Genomic DNA, 15,032 nt, shown 5'->3' with positions numbered 1-15,032 from the left:
CTTCCCCTCCCCATCCCCACCCTGCCCCGCCCAAACCCACATTATCCCTGTACAAATTCCTAAGTCAGGAAGTTTTGCTGACCGGCACAGCTTCTCCCTCATAGGAAGGTAGGTGAGCCAGAAAAGAAACCATGTAGGGTGCAGGCAGCAAAATCCACTATTGCAGAGACTCTGTGTGGGTGCAGTATGTACCCCATGTGTGCCTTTGTGTTCAGGGGAATGAATGTCTGCTTCTTCTGGGCTTGTCTCTGCCGGTGGAGGTATCATGTAGACCTGCCGCCAGAGACTTCCCTAGGTTGTTATCTTGTATAGAGAGAGAGACTTACTCAGAGGCGAATTGGGTCTGGCTGGCTGAGCTGCTACGACTGTCTCTTGGAGTGAAGCTGTGGGCTCTTGAACTTCAGATACAAACATACCAATTTGTTGATTTTAGCAAAGTCAAAGTATTTTTTCCTTAGGAAGGGGTGGTAGGGCCTCAGATATCTGATAAGTGCTAGGTGCCAAGATACAGAAGTGATATGGCCTAAACCTTCCCACTTAAGGGAGATCGGATTTCTACACAGTATGTGACCATCATGGGCTGAATATTTGTGTCCCCACCAAATTTATATGTTGAATCCTAACTTCCAATGGGATGGTATTAGGAGGTAGTAATTAGGGCATGAGGTAGAGATCTTGTGAATGGGATTAGTACCCTTGTAGACGGGGACCCCAGAAAGACCCTCCCTGTCTTTCTGCCATGAGAGGATACAATGAAAAATTGGCAGTCTGCGACCTGGAAGAGGGTCCTTACCAGAACCCAACCATCCTGGCACCCTGGTCTCGGACTCGTACTTTCCAAAACTGTTAGAAATATGTTTCTGTTGTTTAAGGCAGTCTATGGTTATTTTTGGTAGCAGCCCGAATGGACTAAGACAGCACCTCTTGGAAGATGGACAGGACTGAGCACTTCTCATGGGCAGGGCTGGGATGGGATTGGGGCTGGGATGTGTGTGTGTGTGGGGGGGATCAGGAATTACAGCAGAGAGAAGCTGGGTCCTGAAGGCAGGATTTTGATAGTGAGAATGTTCTAAAGGGGCTTCCTTGGGGTCAAGAAGAGCTCAGTGGAAGGCATGTGCGGGACGGATGTATGGAATGGAAAAAAGCTCAATTTATTGGACGTAGGTGGTACATAAAGGAGAGGCAGGGGAAAAAGGGTTGGACATGGGGTCTGAAGCCAGATAGTGGGCACCTTGCTAGGGAGCTGGGAGTTATGAGAGGTGTTTGTGAGTGAAGGTATTAATACTGTGTGGGACATTTCCCTTATTGTTAAATCTCATCTTTTTCTCTCTTTTATTCACAACAAGACATTCCCCCATTCTTCCCACTGACCTTGCCTGCCTGGGTTCTCTCATTTTGTCCTTGCCCTTGCCCCACCCCAACCCATGCTCTTCCAATTACCACCAAGAGCAGGACCCAGATCCCCTGCCCTTGGATTCCTCTCCTAGCTTCTACTGACACCCGAGCTGTTCAACCTTCCCCTGAGAGTAGGGACCAGTGGGGAAGAGGGACTCACCGTTTATAGGGTTCTGGGCAGGACTGATCTCTGTGGGGGAGAGATGACAGTGAGGACAAAACCTGATCTGCAGTGAGCCTCCCTCCCTCCCATCCCCAGTCCTGAGCTCTCAGGAACATCTGTGGACACAGGGGGATGCATTTCTCTGCTGATTGAACGTGTCCTTCCACCACACCAGGACGTTCCTTCTGATGTTTAACTCCTCCTGCAGTTTTTTTGAAGCAGGTTCTCCTCAGAAAAATGTAACACTCTTGTGAAAACTACCCTCCTCCTGACTTGCCTCTGGCCTGTGAGAGAGCCTGAAGACTGAGCCAGGGAGCTGGCCATGCTCTATGGTGGCGGAGGGGAACAGTGCAGGGGCCACTGGGCCACACCCGAGTGATTTGTGGGCGGATCCCAGCCTTCGTTCCCCTTATTCTTCCAACCCCATGTCTATGCCAGGCTGTCTGCTAAGTGAAGGGGGTTCAATGATGAGGAAGGTGGACAAGACCCTGCCTGGACAGAGCTTATGTTCTATTACATAATTCTTTAGTTACCAGTGTGATGATGGTGCTAGAAGGACAAGCGCAGCACCGTGAGACAAGGGCAGGTGGGGTCTAATTTATCCTACATAATTTTTTTTCACGTACAGTTGATATTCAATATTATTTTGTATTTTTTACAGATATATAGCATAGGGTTAGACATCGATTTTTTTTGAGGAAGGCTTTTTTGAGGAATTCATACCTAAACTGGGATTTGACAGATGAGATAGCATTGGTCAGGTGACATTCAGAGCTGGCTGGGGAAGGGAACGAACAGGCTGAGAGAGGAAAAGCATTCTAAGCAGAGGGAAGAGAAAGAGAGAAGTTTCCAGCGTTTGAGGAACAGCAGGGTAGTCTTGGCCTGAATAGTGCTTTTTTGCAATTGGAAAAGCATCTGGAGAGACAGCCATGGGCAGGGTGAGTTGCCTGGCAAGTGGAACGTGGACTAGGCTTCAGCCCTCACCATCTCCTGCCTGACATCCTTGTGCAGGAAACAAATTGCCCAGCTATATATGGTGGCCCGGAGGCCCTGAAAGAAGGCCAGTGTGGCTGGAACAAGTGGGTAAAGGAGGGTGTGTGAAGAGATGAGCCAGGAGAGCAGGCAGGGCCCTAGCAGTGCGATAAAGATGCCACCTATGGAGAATTGGGTACAGGAGTCACTTGCAGAGGCAGGAGGATCCAGGACAGCACTGGGAGAGAAAGAGAAAAATGGGGCTAAAAAAGACAGGGGCTAAGGCTACCTTGCACTGTGGGGGCTCTGGCGGGTGCAGGGGGAGGGACATACTCACGGGCAGAGATGAGGGCCGCAGCCAGAGCTGTCAGAAGGAGGACAGCCGTGAATCTCATGATCGAGGATGAGAAGTCGGTATAACTGCAGAATCTTCAGAGTGTCCAGAATACAGTGCTAGGATGGCTGGGGCCTTTTAAGGATACCAAGGGCCAATGGGAATCAAGTTTGGAGGGGTGTGACTTCCAGGTCCTCCTCCGCTTCTTCCTGATTGTCACCTGTTAAGTCAACGTGGATTAGCTGGGGCTGGTTGATACTTGGCATCCTTGCCTGGAGAATCTTTCCCTGTTAACTTCCAGCCATCTCTTTGCTCTCTCCTTCCTTCTCCACCCCACCCACCCTCTACGTTCACATCTCTGGGATCTCAGGGACTGGAGGCAGAGCAGGTTGGGTTTGGGGAGATTCTGGAATGTGTCTGTTGAGGGTACGGGCAGGACTCTTAGTCCTGGCATCTCTCCAGAAGGAGGTTGGGGGCTTAGAAGATCACATTGCCCAACTCCATAGGATTCAGTAGAGGGGCTTGAAGATTTCTGCAGGCTAAGTGAGTCCCATTACCTAGGGAGGCCACACTTAGGACATTTGGGGGCTGATTTCATGGCTCCTTTCTCCTCTTGAGGGGATGGCTTTGAAGGCACATGTGCCTTCTCAGGAGTTGACTCCTATTCTTAAAGTTATCTTCTCTCTAGAAGGAACTCCTCCAGCCCCACATAGGCCTCTGTCACTCTGTCTTCAGGCCCAACCAATGGGACCCCACACTCCAAAAGGATCTCCTGGTTAAAGGAAGATGGTAGTTCACTGAAGTTGAAACTTGGTTCTCCCTTCAAGTAGGGAGCTGATCCATGGTGTTAACAATCCAGAACAACAGATACTTCTCTTTAACTTGGGATTGCTGCCTCCTCTGAGCTGGGACTCAAGAGGCCTGGATTTTGAGTTCTGGCTTTGACATATGCATAAGAGAATGTACTGTCATATACTGAAAGATTTTAGGATTTTCATTTCTCACCTAGGGGTTATGGTTCCTAACCTGTCTAAGGACAGTGGTAGGTAGAGATTAAGTGAGATAACATATGGTAAAGCGTTTTATAGACAATACACTTCTATGGAGTTATGAGGGGAATCTTGAGCTTTGCAGAGGTTTCATCTTTCTGGGTAGGTTTGATTTTTTTCAGGCTGGTGCTAAATGCCAAACTGAACGGGGCTGAGGAGAAACAGGAGCCAACTGAGGGGTCGATGGGTGGAGAATAGTATGCTAGATACCAATTTGTGAGTCTCCATTTGCTGGATGTTTGTTCCCACCAGGCCCCAGGTGGTCATGCAGGCTTCTCTGCCTCATGGCTGCTCTAAAGATTGGTGTGGAAAGGGAATATCAGGGAATTTTTGACATAAGGACATTTGGGTGCCTGGGTTCAGAGCATTAATATCTTCAGGAGATAAAGGGGAAAAAATGAATGGAGTGGGACATTGCAGGCACAAGGAGTGAGTCTTTTCAGGCCATTTCACTCATCTTTAACCTCCAGGTAAGGCGACCATTACATTCAGGCAGCTGATCTGCTGCAGATATGGGCTGTGAGACCTGGGTTAAAGCAATGGCTCCCCTACCAGCTCTCTGTGTGGTTTGATATTTGAGATTTATCTGGCATCTAATGGTGACCAGTGAAGAAGTGGAATGTATTTAATTAACACAGGAATGGGACCTGGCAATTGACTTCCACCTGAGGGTCTGGGTCTGGGAGCCTTGAAAGTAATGGTGACCTTAACTGGATGCGGGGCAGGGGTAGGGGGGCTGAGGGACAGGAGAAAGTTTTAACTGCATGAGTGCCTTGCAAGGTGTGTGTACGTGTGTGTGTCCATGTGTATGTTATAGGAGGAGAAGCTTGGGCCCTAGATCCCAATCAGTCTAGTGAGCACGTTAAAAAAAGCCAACAGAAGCAAACTGATATTTGCACAAGTTTTTTCTAAGAGGAAATTAGAACTTTGGCATCAGCCTTTGAGCTGTCATGGAGCAGGGTCTTTCCAAATGTCACTGCTCATTCGTTTTCCTTTCCCAATCCTCTCGTTGGCCTCAGGGATTAAAGAGACAGGTATTGACATAGATGAGGGTGAGGTTAAAGGCAGGGACAATTGTTCTACAGAAAATTTTCATAACTTTATAACAGATCCCAGGTCCAATGTTACTCCAAATTATAGGGTCTGGGAAAGAATTGGATACATATATAAAAGAAAAGAGACGCGCTCCATGTATCTGGGTGAGGGGCTGCCCTCTATGTTGTCTTGTCTTCTAGGGTACCTGATCCCCATGGTGACTGTCTGTCAGTTTGCCCATCTGTGTCTTTTCTCATGTACAGGTCGTTCTCTGTCCACCCTACTTCCCACCCCTCTCTGCTTCAGATCTGTTCTCTGACCATCTGTGCCCTGGTCTGGAAGGATGACCTTTGTGGGCTTCGTCACCTGGGTTCCTTGCCCTCTAACTTCTGGTTGGGTTTGGCCCATGGGAGACACTTGTGGACATCAGAGGAAGGGAAGAGGGATTGGTCAAGGCATTTGTTCTCCCTGCTCCCTCCCTGCTTTAGCATGTATGATAGGTAGACTTCTAACAGGGCTCCCAATGATCCCCACTATCTGGTACTCACGTCTTGAGAAATTTCCTCTGTCTAAGCTTGGGCTGGACCTAGTGATTTGTTTATAACAAATAGAAAATGGCAAAAGTGATGAGATGTCTGTCACTTCCCAGAGTAGGTTATAAAGGTTCTGACTTTTGTCTTGCTTATTCTCTTTCCTCTCTCTCTCTAGATCTTCTCAGCTTCCCAGTGAAGTGAGCTGCCATGGTGTGAGCTGCCCTAAGGAGAGGTCCACTTGGCAAGGAACTGAAGACAGCCCTATCCTGCAGTCATGGAAGAATGGAGGCCCTCAGTTCACCAGTCTATGAGGAACTGAGTCCTGTCAACAATCATGGGATTGAACTTGGAAGTGCACCCTTCTATAGTTGAGGCCTGAGGTGACTGCAGCCTCGATGATCCCTTCATTGCAGGCTTGTCAGAGACTCTGAGTGGAGGACTGTGACTGGATTCTTGGCCCACAGCAACTGTGAGATAAGAAATGATGTTATTAACAAAAAAGAGAAATGATGCTATTTGAAGCTGCTAGGTTTTGGAATAATTTGTTATGCAACCAAACATAGTTAATGCTGCATGGTGTGGCAATGGCTGTTTTCTTCCATGACTACAGCTCATATTTGGTGGCCTTGGTATCATAGCTCCATCTCCTAAGTAGTCCACCCTACTTCCCACCCCTCCCTGCTTCCCACCCCAGGGAACACCATTTCATCTCTCTGCCACTTCAGTTTTAGGGATGGTAATGGTTTCCTGATAGTATTAGGCCTTACTTGTACCTCTGTAAATATATTTTCTTTTCATTAAAAAATCTCTTTAAAAATCCCTTCTGAGTGTGCTGTTTTCTTTTCTTTTTCTTTTTTTTTAGTTTATGGCTAATCTAAATCTATTTATTTATTTATTTATCTATCTATCTATCTATTTATTTATTTATTATTTTAAAATTAAATTTATTGGGTGACATTGATTAATAAGATTATACAGGTTTCAAGTGTACACCTCAATAATACGTCATCTGTATATTGTGTTGTGTTTTCATCACCCAAAGTCAAATCTTCTTCCATCACCATATATTTGACCGCCTTTACCCTTACCCACCTTCCCCTCTCCCTACTGCTCTCTGTGTCCATGAGTTTCTGTTTGTTTGTTGCTTTCAGTTTTATATCCCACCTATGAGTGAAATCATATGGTTCTCAACTTTTTCTGTCTGACTTATTTCGCTTAGCATGATAATCTCAAGAGCCATCCATGTTGTTGCAAATGGCAGTATGTCATCTTATAGCTGAGTAATATTCCATTGTATGTGTGTACTACATCTTCTTTATTCATTCATTTAAGGAAGGACACTTCAGTTGTTTCCATGTCTTGGCCACTGTGAACAATGTTGCTATAAATATTAGGGTACGTTTATCTTTGAGGGTAAGTGTTTTCAAGTTTTTTGGGTAGATATCCAGAGAGGGATTGCTGGGTCATATGGTAATTCTATTCTTAATTCTTTGAGGAATCATAATACTGTTTTCTATAGTGGCTCTACCAATCTACATTCCCACCAGCAGTGTATAAGGGTTTCTTTTTTCCTACAATCTCTCCAACACTTGTTATTACTTGTCTTGTTGATGATAGCCATTCTAACAGGTGTGAGATGGTATCTCATTGTGGTTTTGATTTGCATTTTTCTAATATCTAGGGGGTTATGCTCTTTTCATATGTCTGTTTGCCATTTGTATGTCTTCTTGGGAGAAAAGTCTGTTCAGGTGCTCTGCCCATTTTTAAATTGGATTGTTTGTTTTTTTGGTGTTCAGTTGTATGAGTTCTTTGTGTAGTTTAGACATTATCCCTTATCAGAGGCATTGCTTGTAAATACCTTTTCCCATTCAGTTGATTCCTTATGTTTTGTGGATGGTTTCTTTTGCTGTGCAGAAGCTTTTTATTTTGCTACAGTTCCATTCATTTATTTTTGCTTTTACTTCCTCTGCCTTTGAGGTCAAATTCATAAAATCCTCTCTAAGACCAGGGTCCATGAGTTTAGTAGCTATGTTTTCTTCTACACAATTTATTGTTTCAGGTCTTATATTTAGGTCTTTGATCCATTTTGAGTTAATTTTGGTGTATGGTGACAGATAGCAGTCTAGTTTCATTCTTTTGCGTGTGGCTTTCCAATTTTCCCAGTATCATTTATTGAAGAGGCTTTCTTTTCTCCATTGTATATTTTTGGCTCCTTTGTCAAAAATTATTTGCTCATATATATGGGAGTTTATGTCTGGGCTCTCAATTCTGTCCCATTGGTCTGTGTGTCTGTTTTTCTGTCAATACCATGCTGTTTTGATTATTGTCACTTTGTAGTATAATTTGAAGTCAGGCAGTGTGATACCTCCAGCCTTGTTCTTTTTTCTCAGGATTGCTTTGGCTATTTGAGGTCTTTTGTGACTCAATACAAATCCGATGTTTTTTTTTTTTTTTGGTTGTTGTTATTATTGTTGTTGTTATATTTTTTAAAAAATGCCATTGGGATTTTGATGAGGATTGCATTAAACTTGTATATTGCTTTGGGTAATATGGCCATTTTAACTATGTTGATTCCTCCAATCCATAAACGAATTATCTTTCCATTTCTTTGTGTCGTCTTCAATTTCTTTTAATAATGTCTTACGGTTTCAGTGTATAGGTCCTTTACATGCTTCATTAAGTTTCTTCCTAGGTATTTTATTCTTTTTGTTGAAGTTGCAAAAGGAATTGTTTTTTTCATTTCTTTTTCTGAAATTTCATTTGTAGTGTATAGGAATGCTACGGATTTTTAGATGTCGATTTTGTATCCTGCAACTTTACTATATTTGTTTATTATTTCTAAGAGTTTTTTGGTGAAGTCTTTAGGCTTTTCCATATAGAGAATCATATCATCTGCAAAAAATGACTTCTTCATTCCCAATTTGGATGCCTTTTATTTCTTTCTCTTGCTTTCTGCTAGGACTCCAACCAATACACCCCATCCCATCTGACCTGTGCTGAATGTCTTTCCCTTGTTCTCCTTCTGTATGTTAAACCCTGTCCTGGGGTAGAAAAGGGTAGGAGAGACTCCAAAAGGAGGAAGGGACACAGACTCCTTGGGGTAGATAGCTCACACACCCAAGACATAGACATAAGTTGTGTCTATAAGGGCCATCTTACCCTGACTGCTGTGGTTCACATGGGTGGTCTCTGCCAAACTTTTGTGGGCTTGCTCAAGCTCTGCCACACTCCTCTGATGCCCTTGATCATACACTTTGGCCAATGGAAGAGGTATGAAGAGAAAGCAATGAAGTAGAATTTGAAAAAAGACTCCGTCTATGGCCATGCTACCCTGAACAAGCCTGATCCTGTCTGATCTTGGAAGCTAAGCAGGGCTGGGCCTGGTTAGTACTTGGATGGGAGATCACCTAGAAAGACCAGGTGCTGTAGGCATAAAAAAATAAAAAAATAAGGGATTGTAAGATGACTAGTTCCTTGCAATCTGTGAGGATTGTCTCACCTAAAAAATAAATTAAAAAAAAAAAAAGATTTCAATTCTACTTTAACAAAAATACAGCAGGTAATATGTACCAAGCACAGTTCTCAGAGCTTTATACATTTTAATATCATTTAATCCTCATAACAACCTTATGAGATAGATACTGTTAATATTCCCACTTTACAGATGAGGAAACTAAGGCAAAGGCAGGTCAAGGAACTGATCCATGATCACACAGCTGGTAAGTGGCAGAGTTGGTTTCCAACATGGGCTTTCTGGTTCCAGACTGTGTATTAGCAACCACAACTCTCTGTTTGAATATTGAATTCCATTTTGTAATAAATATTAGACCTTTGCAACATTAAGTTTCTCTAGCCTTAACTAATTGGTAGCTGTACTATCAGGACTCTCTAGATAAAACATAACCAATAGTGTGTGTGTGTGTGTGTGTGTGTGTGTGTGTGTGTGTGTGTACGTACTTTTTTATTTTAAGAAATTTGTTCTTATGATTTTGAAGACTGGCTAGTCCAAAATCTGTCGTTCGAGTCTGAAGGCTGTCTGGTTGAATACTCAGGAAAGAATTGATGCTGTAGTTCAAGTTGAAAGGCCATTTGTTGGCATAATTCCCTCTTGCTTCAGGGAGGTTAGTCTTTTGTTCTAGTCAGTCCTTCAGTTGATTAGATGCAGCCCACTCACATTATGGAGGTCAATCTGCTTTACTCAAAGTCTACTGATTTAAATGTTAATCTCATCTAAAAATACCCTTACAGAAATAACCAGAATAACGTTTGACCACATATCTGGGAACTGTGGCCGACACAGGTTGATACATAAAATAAACCATCACAGTACTCTTTGAGATTTTAATTTTGGAAGATTTAGTGGAGAACAGGTAGGGCCCAGAGGACTTCAGAAAGCCTTTTGCAGACCTTAACACGAAAGACTCTTATTTTCTTTTCTAGTTTTCACAGGTGAAGTGGTGAGCTCTGGGGAGGCACAGAGAAATGCCTCAAAAAACAAAGAGCCAGCCCTCCTCCTGCCTGTGGTCCAAGCAATTCTCATGGATCCCATGTGGTCTAGCTACTTCACTTGGCACTGTCCAGATAGGGACTTGGAGTCAATGGCCAAGGTTAGGGGTTGCAAATTTCAATGTGTACAAGGATCTAGCAGGTAACATGAATGAGCCAGCAGGCCCAGTATAAGGCCAACAACAATACAAGTACAATAATAAATGATAAATGTCTCTTTACCTCAGGGTTAGGGAGTCAGGAGGAAGTGGTAGATCTGGAGTAAACTGGAGTGCCCTGTCCCACCTGTAGGGGTCAGCTGTCTCTTCCTCAAGCTGATGGTTGTCACACATTCTTGTTCTTCAAGAAAAATTAGAAATCTGAATTCCCATGTGAAATCTCATGATTTTTTCATTATTTTTCATATGTTTTATGTAATATTTTTACATTTTATTTTGAAATAACTTCAGACTTACAAGAATCTGCAGAAACAGTGCAAAAATCTTCACATGTTCTTCGTAGGTCCACTAGAGACAAGAGTCCCCACATGTTAACATTTACTTATGCTTGCTTTATTATTCTCTATGTTTATCTCTGTCTCTTTCTCTGCTTTTCCTTAACTTTTTGAGAATTAGAGCTGAATTATTAGTAGACATGACAGAAGACCCATTCAGAAATAGGCGTTCAGTTCTTGACTGTCTCCATGATGGCAAATCCTGGTCCTTGTGAGTTAATGTTATCTCTGGAAACAATAGTTTGTTGACTAGTCAGGACTTGGTAGATTTTTCTTTTACTGCACTATCTAATCATCCTTTCCCATTTCGGATGACATATTGAGCGGATTCTATAGTTTTTTTAAAGTTCTTTTTGGTTATTAAGAGTTTATCCAGTTTAAAACTTTATCTCTTTTTCTCTCCGCAGGAGACATGAAAGGGGGAGGGTCTGGTTCTGGATCTCAGGGGAGGTGGGACAGGCAGGCAGAGATTCTAAGGTAACTAGTCACTGTCAATGGGGAGAAAAGTCCTCATCTCCTTCTGATCTGGTCTCTATTCATCTGCTTTTCTGGGGCCCTCCACTGATGCATGGTGTGCTGGTCTCCCGTTCCATCCCAGCTCCTACCCTTGCTGTGGAACCCACCAAAATGGCAGTTCCCTTAGGCTCTGCTAGTGGCCCACGACTTAACCTCCCACCAGGCGCTGCTCCCTCTCATCTATCTGGCCTGGAGACCCTGTGTGGCCTCTTGGCCTTTGACCCCTCTTCTAAATGCATTCATGGGAGCAACGGGAAATTCTAAGTTCTTTTCCTTGCCCTGCAAAGGCTTCAAGAGACTGAGGCTGGTGCATTTTCTTGTAACTTGGACTACCATGGAAACTCTTGCTTTATTTGTAAGAGAACCTCCCCCCATCTTTCCCCGGCCTGGGCACTGCAGGGACCCCTAGGTGGAGTGGCTTTGCTGAGGGAACCAACTGCTTTCTCATGGGAAGGTTGGTAGGCCTACACATACAGCAAATTTTACTACCCCAGAAACCTTGTGTATAGGAGAAGGAATGTACCACCCTTGCCCCTCCCCAACACACACACACACACTTAGGAGTCTGGGTTTATCTGGGTACTGTATCTGTTTCCCTGTGTTTATGCCTGGGAGTGAGGCCTGCTGCAGGCTGGCATGGGAGATCTTGTTTTTTTTTTTTTTTAAATTAAAAAAAATTAAAGTATAGTCAATATGTGATATTATATTAGTTTCAGGTATACAACATAGTGATTATAAATTTATACACTTTATGAAGTGGTCATCACATTAAGTCTAGTAACCTTCTGTCACTGCACAAAAGTATTACAATATTACTGACCGTGTTCCCTATGCTGCATATTACATCTCTGTGACTTATTGATTATATAACTATAAGTTTGTACCTCTAGATCCCCTTCACCTTTTTGCTCTTTCCCCTGCCACCCTCTCACTGCTTTATGCATCCTAATTTAAGGCTCTGAAGTTGACAAAGAGACTTACTCAGAGGGGTAGATCTGTGCTTCCTTGATGGCTTTGGTGTCATTCTGGCTAATGCTGGAAATTCTGCGTTTGTCTTTTTGCCAATAACAGCTCCCTCATCACATTACCCCAATTAAGGTCTTGCTTTAGGGGACACACTCTCTCCCCCAGCTCTTTTACATTTTTAGCATCTTTCAAGTCTTTTCCTGCTGCCTCAAAAGTGTTTCCTGTTTCCACAGGGCCTTTTCCTAGAGTGGATTATGATTCAGGGAGAGGAAAAGTCATGTTAGCAGAAAGACCACATCACTTTAAAGAGAACCAGGAACCTCCCTTGCCCACATCCTTCAGTTTTCATTCCCTAACCTCACCCCCTCCTCTCTAAGTGTGGAGAGATCTTGCTGAGGGACTAGTTTCTCTCTCAAGAGAATGTGGTGGGCCAAGGCAGAAACTATGCCCACACAGCAAAATCATATAAGAGAAACGTGTGTGGGCGCAAGTGTGGGAGGGCTGGGGCTTAGATGGGAAGGAGAACCTTGCATCACAGAATCATGGAAACCTTGAGGCCTTCTTAGCATGTAACTAGAGTGAGTGCGGGGTAAGGCTTCAGAGAGTGGCTGGGACTTGAAGCATATTAGGCCTGGACTGGTGAGGGGTTGGAAAAGTATCCAGAGCCAAAGTTGGGGCATAGGAGGTAATTAATTCATAAGCCTTATGTGAAGGATGTAAGCAGTGGAGTCTGGGGAACATAGATTTGAAAAGTAGCCTGGATCCAGATCACAGGTGGCTAAGAAGTGAGAGTTATGTGGTGGGAAATGGGGAACCACATGAAAGAGTTTTGAATTTAAAGTGTTGGTGAGGGTGGGACATGATGAAAACTTCTGAACTCACCTCATGTCATTTTCCTCCTGCTCTTCAAGGCAAACTTTCCTATCTTTCCCATTTACCCTGCTCCACTTCCAGGCAGACACCCCCTTTCTCCCCTTGGCTCTGTCCTGTTCCAGCACAAAATTCTCTCTTTCAGAAAGTCTCTGATCTCTGTGGCTCCTAAAGGTAGGTATCCCAGTCCTCCTTTCCCTGGATCCTGCTTCTGCTTCTCTTCCTTCCTTCCTCCATCATTAGTCTTCCCACCAAGAGCTAGAACCGGAGGGAGAGGAGGTTCACTGATCTTGGAGAAGAGGCAGCTTCTGGGTCATCTGCAAAAGTGGCCATGTCAAGTAGGGTGCCACACGCAGATGAGCCAGATCTAACTGGGGCTGTCTGGAGTTCCTAGACTTCTAATCTCAGGAGTGCCTGTATGGACACACAGGAGAGAAATCTCTGCTACACAGGGTCCACCAGAAATGCTTTTTTGATATCTAAACCAAATCTCTCTCTGTTACTCATAACATCCCTTTGAATGTGGAATCATTCTCTGACTCTCTTCCTTGCTAGATGTCTGAGTTACATAATTAAAATGGAAAGGGTGTGACCTGGTTGCAGATATGAGGACCTCAGCCCTCCTTTCCTCTATTCTTTTGACAGCATGAATGAAGTACATATTATACAGCAAACATTGTTTTAGAAGTTGAGGATACCGTTTGGAGGAGGATAAACAGTCTGCCCTGGGAAGTATTTGGAGGAATTATCATAATTACACAAACAAGGTACACTAATTACTTTTGTGATGGTTCTAAGAAAGCAAAATGCAGGAGGCATTAAAATGGAAAGCAGGGACCTAAAGTATTTCTGGGTTTCAGTAAGGCTGCTCTGAGGAAATCCATTGACAGGAGAGGTAAAGGGAAAGCATCTGAAGACTGCATGGAAGGAGATTGGCCGTGGGTGGGTAAAAGAATGGGCAAAGAGTTGTGTAAGAGTCTGGGCAGGTAGGAAATGGCTTGGCTCGTTGGAGGGAAAAGGAATTGCCAGAGTGGCTGGAGCAGAATGGGCAAACCAGAGATGCAGCTGTAGAGCCAGAGGGTGCTTGAGGGTGCCTGGCTTCCCTGCCCACGGGGCACAGGCCCTTGTGTAGAGAACCTGGTGGGAAGCAGGAGTGGGCTGCAGAGACAGACTTGAGAGAATTGCCTCTGCTGAGGAGGAGGAGGGGGTATGCAGGCAGCGGGCTGTAAGGACGGGTGCAGGGGGAAGGCTCTACTCACAGGCACAGACCAGGGCCCCAGCCAGAGCTGCCAAGAGAGGAGAGCCGTGAAGCTCATGCTTCCGTGTACCGGAATAGGTAAACCACAGAATCCTTGGAGATTCTGGGGTCTGGCGTGTTGGCACTGTCTCCCTGGGCCTCTTTTAATGATGACAGAGACCAATGGAAACCAGTCTTCAGTGATGTGTTCTCTTCACTTCTTCTTCCACTTCGGAGCCACTTGTTACATCAACAAAATCTGGCTGGGGCTAGCTGGTTCTCGCCTTCCCTGCAGGTTGGTCCTGGACAGCAGCTCTGGAGCTGGCGCTGTCTTAACTGGCATGCAGGCATCCTTTGCCTCTCTTCTCCTACCTGTCACCTAGGTCGCCATGTCTAGTGGCATCTGAGGTTCTGGGATAGACCGTGAGAGGTTTCTGGGGAGGGATCCGTTAGGAGAACTGTGCCCAGAATTCTCTCCCTCCATCTAGAAGCAGGTGTGTGACCCAAGAGGTCAGACTCAGCCCCCTCAGGACGGAGTGGAGTGGCCTGAGGTTTCCCCAGAGTGGGCCAAGCCCATGCCAGGAAGCTGCCTTCGGGGCACCGGGAGAACCCTCCTCACTAAGGCCTGGAGATTCTGGCACCTTCTCTGGGAGTCTCCACACTGCAACCAGTATTTCCCAGCCTCTGCAGGCCCTGACTAAGGTGTTTTCAGTCCTAGCTAATGATCCTCAACTCCAGAAAATTCTCCTGGTAAATTAGCCAGAGGATGTAGTCAGTTCTGGTTTGCCCCTTATGGAAAACTCAGAGAGGCTTCTTCTCTGCCTCAGAATCTCTTCTTGCAGACTTGTGTTTGCTTTGAGATAACAGAACCGTTCCTGTGTCTCGATTTTTTAATTTACTAACTGTGGGACCTTGGGAAAAGCAATTCATCTGCCCCACCTCAACTGTTTTTCATCTGATGAT

The 15,032-nt window shown here is 44.7% G+C and overlaps 1 long non-coding RNA gene and 1 pseudogene across 1 annotated transcript in view; both read left to right on the top strand.

Moving 5' to 3' along the window:
• The window catches only part of LOC112477768, a 40,525-nt gene extending 34,417 nt beyond the window's left edge, over positions 1 to 6,108 (top strand). Inside the window, exon 3 of the long non-coding RNA XR_003045571.1 lies at positions 5,657 to 6,108. This is a non-coding gene — a long non-coding RNA (uncharacterized LOC112477768). The remainder of the gene's footprint in view (positions 1 to 5,656) is intronic.
• Positions 6,109 to 8,794: 2,686 nt separating this feature from the next.
• Positions 8,795 to 8,913, top strand: LOC112478491 (annotated as a pseudogene).
• The last annotated feature ends 6,119 nt before the right edge of the window (positions 8,914 to 15,032 follow it).

This window comes from Pteropus alecto, unplaced genomic scaffold (genome assembly GCF_000325575.1).
Source record: "Pteropus alecto unplaced genomic scaffold, ASM32557v1 scaffold220, whole genome shotgun sequence".
NCBI classification, from domain to species: Eukaryota; Metazoa; Chordata; class Mammalia; order Chiroptera; family Pteropodidae; genus Pteropus; species Pteropus alecto.
Note: the sequence above shows the minus strand (reverse complement) of the source record. Positions and strands in the feature narration are given on the sequence as shown.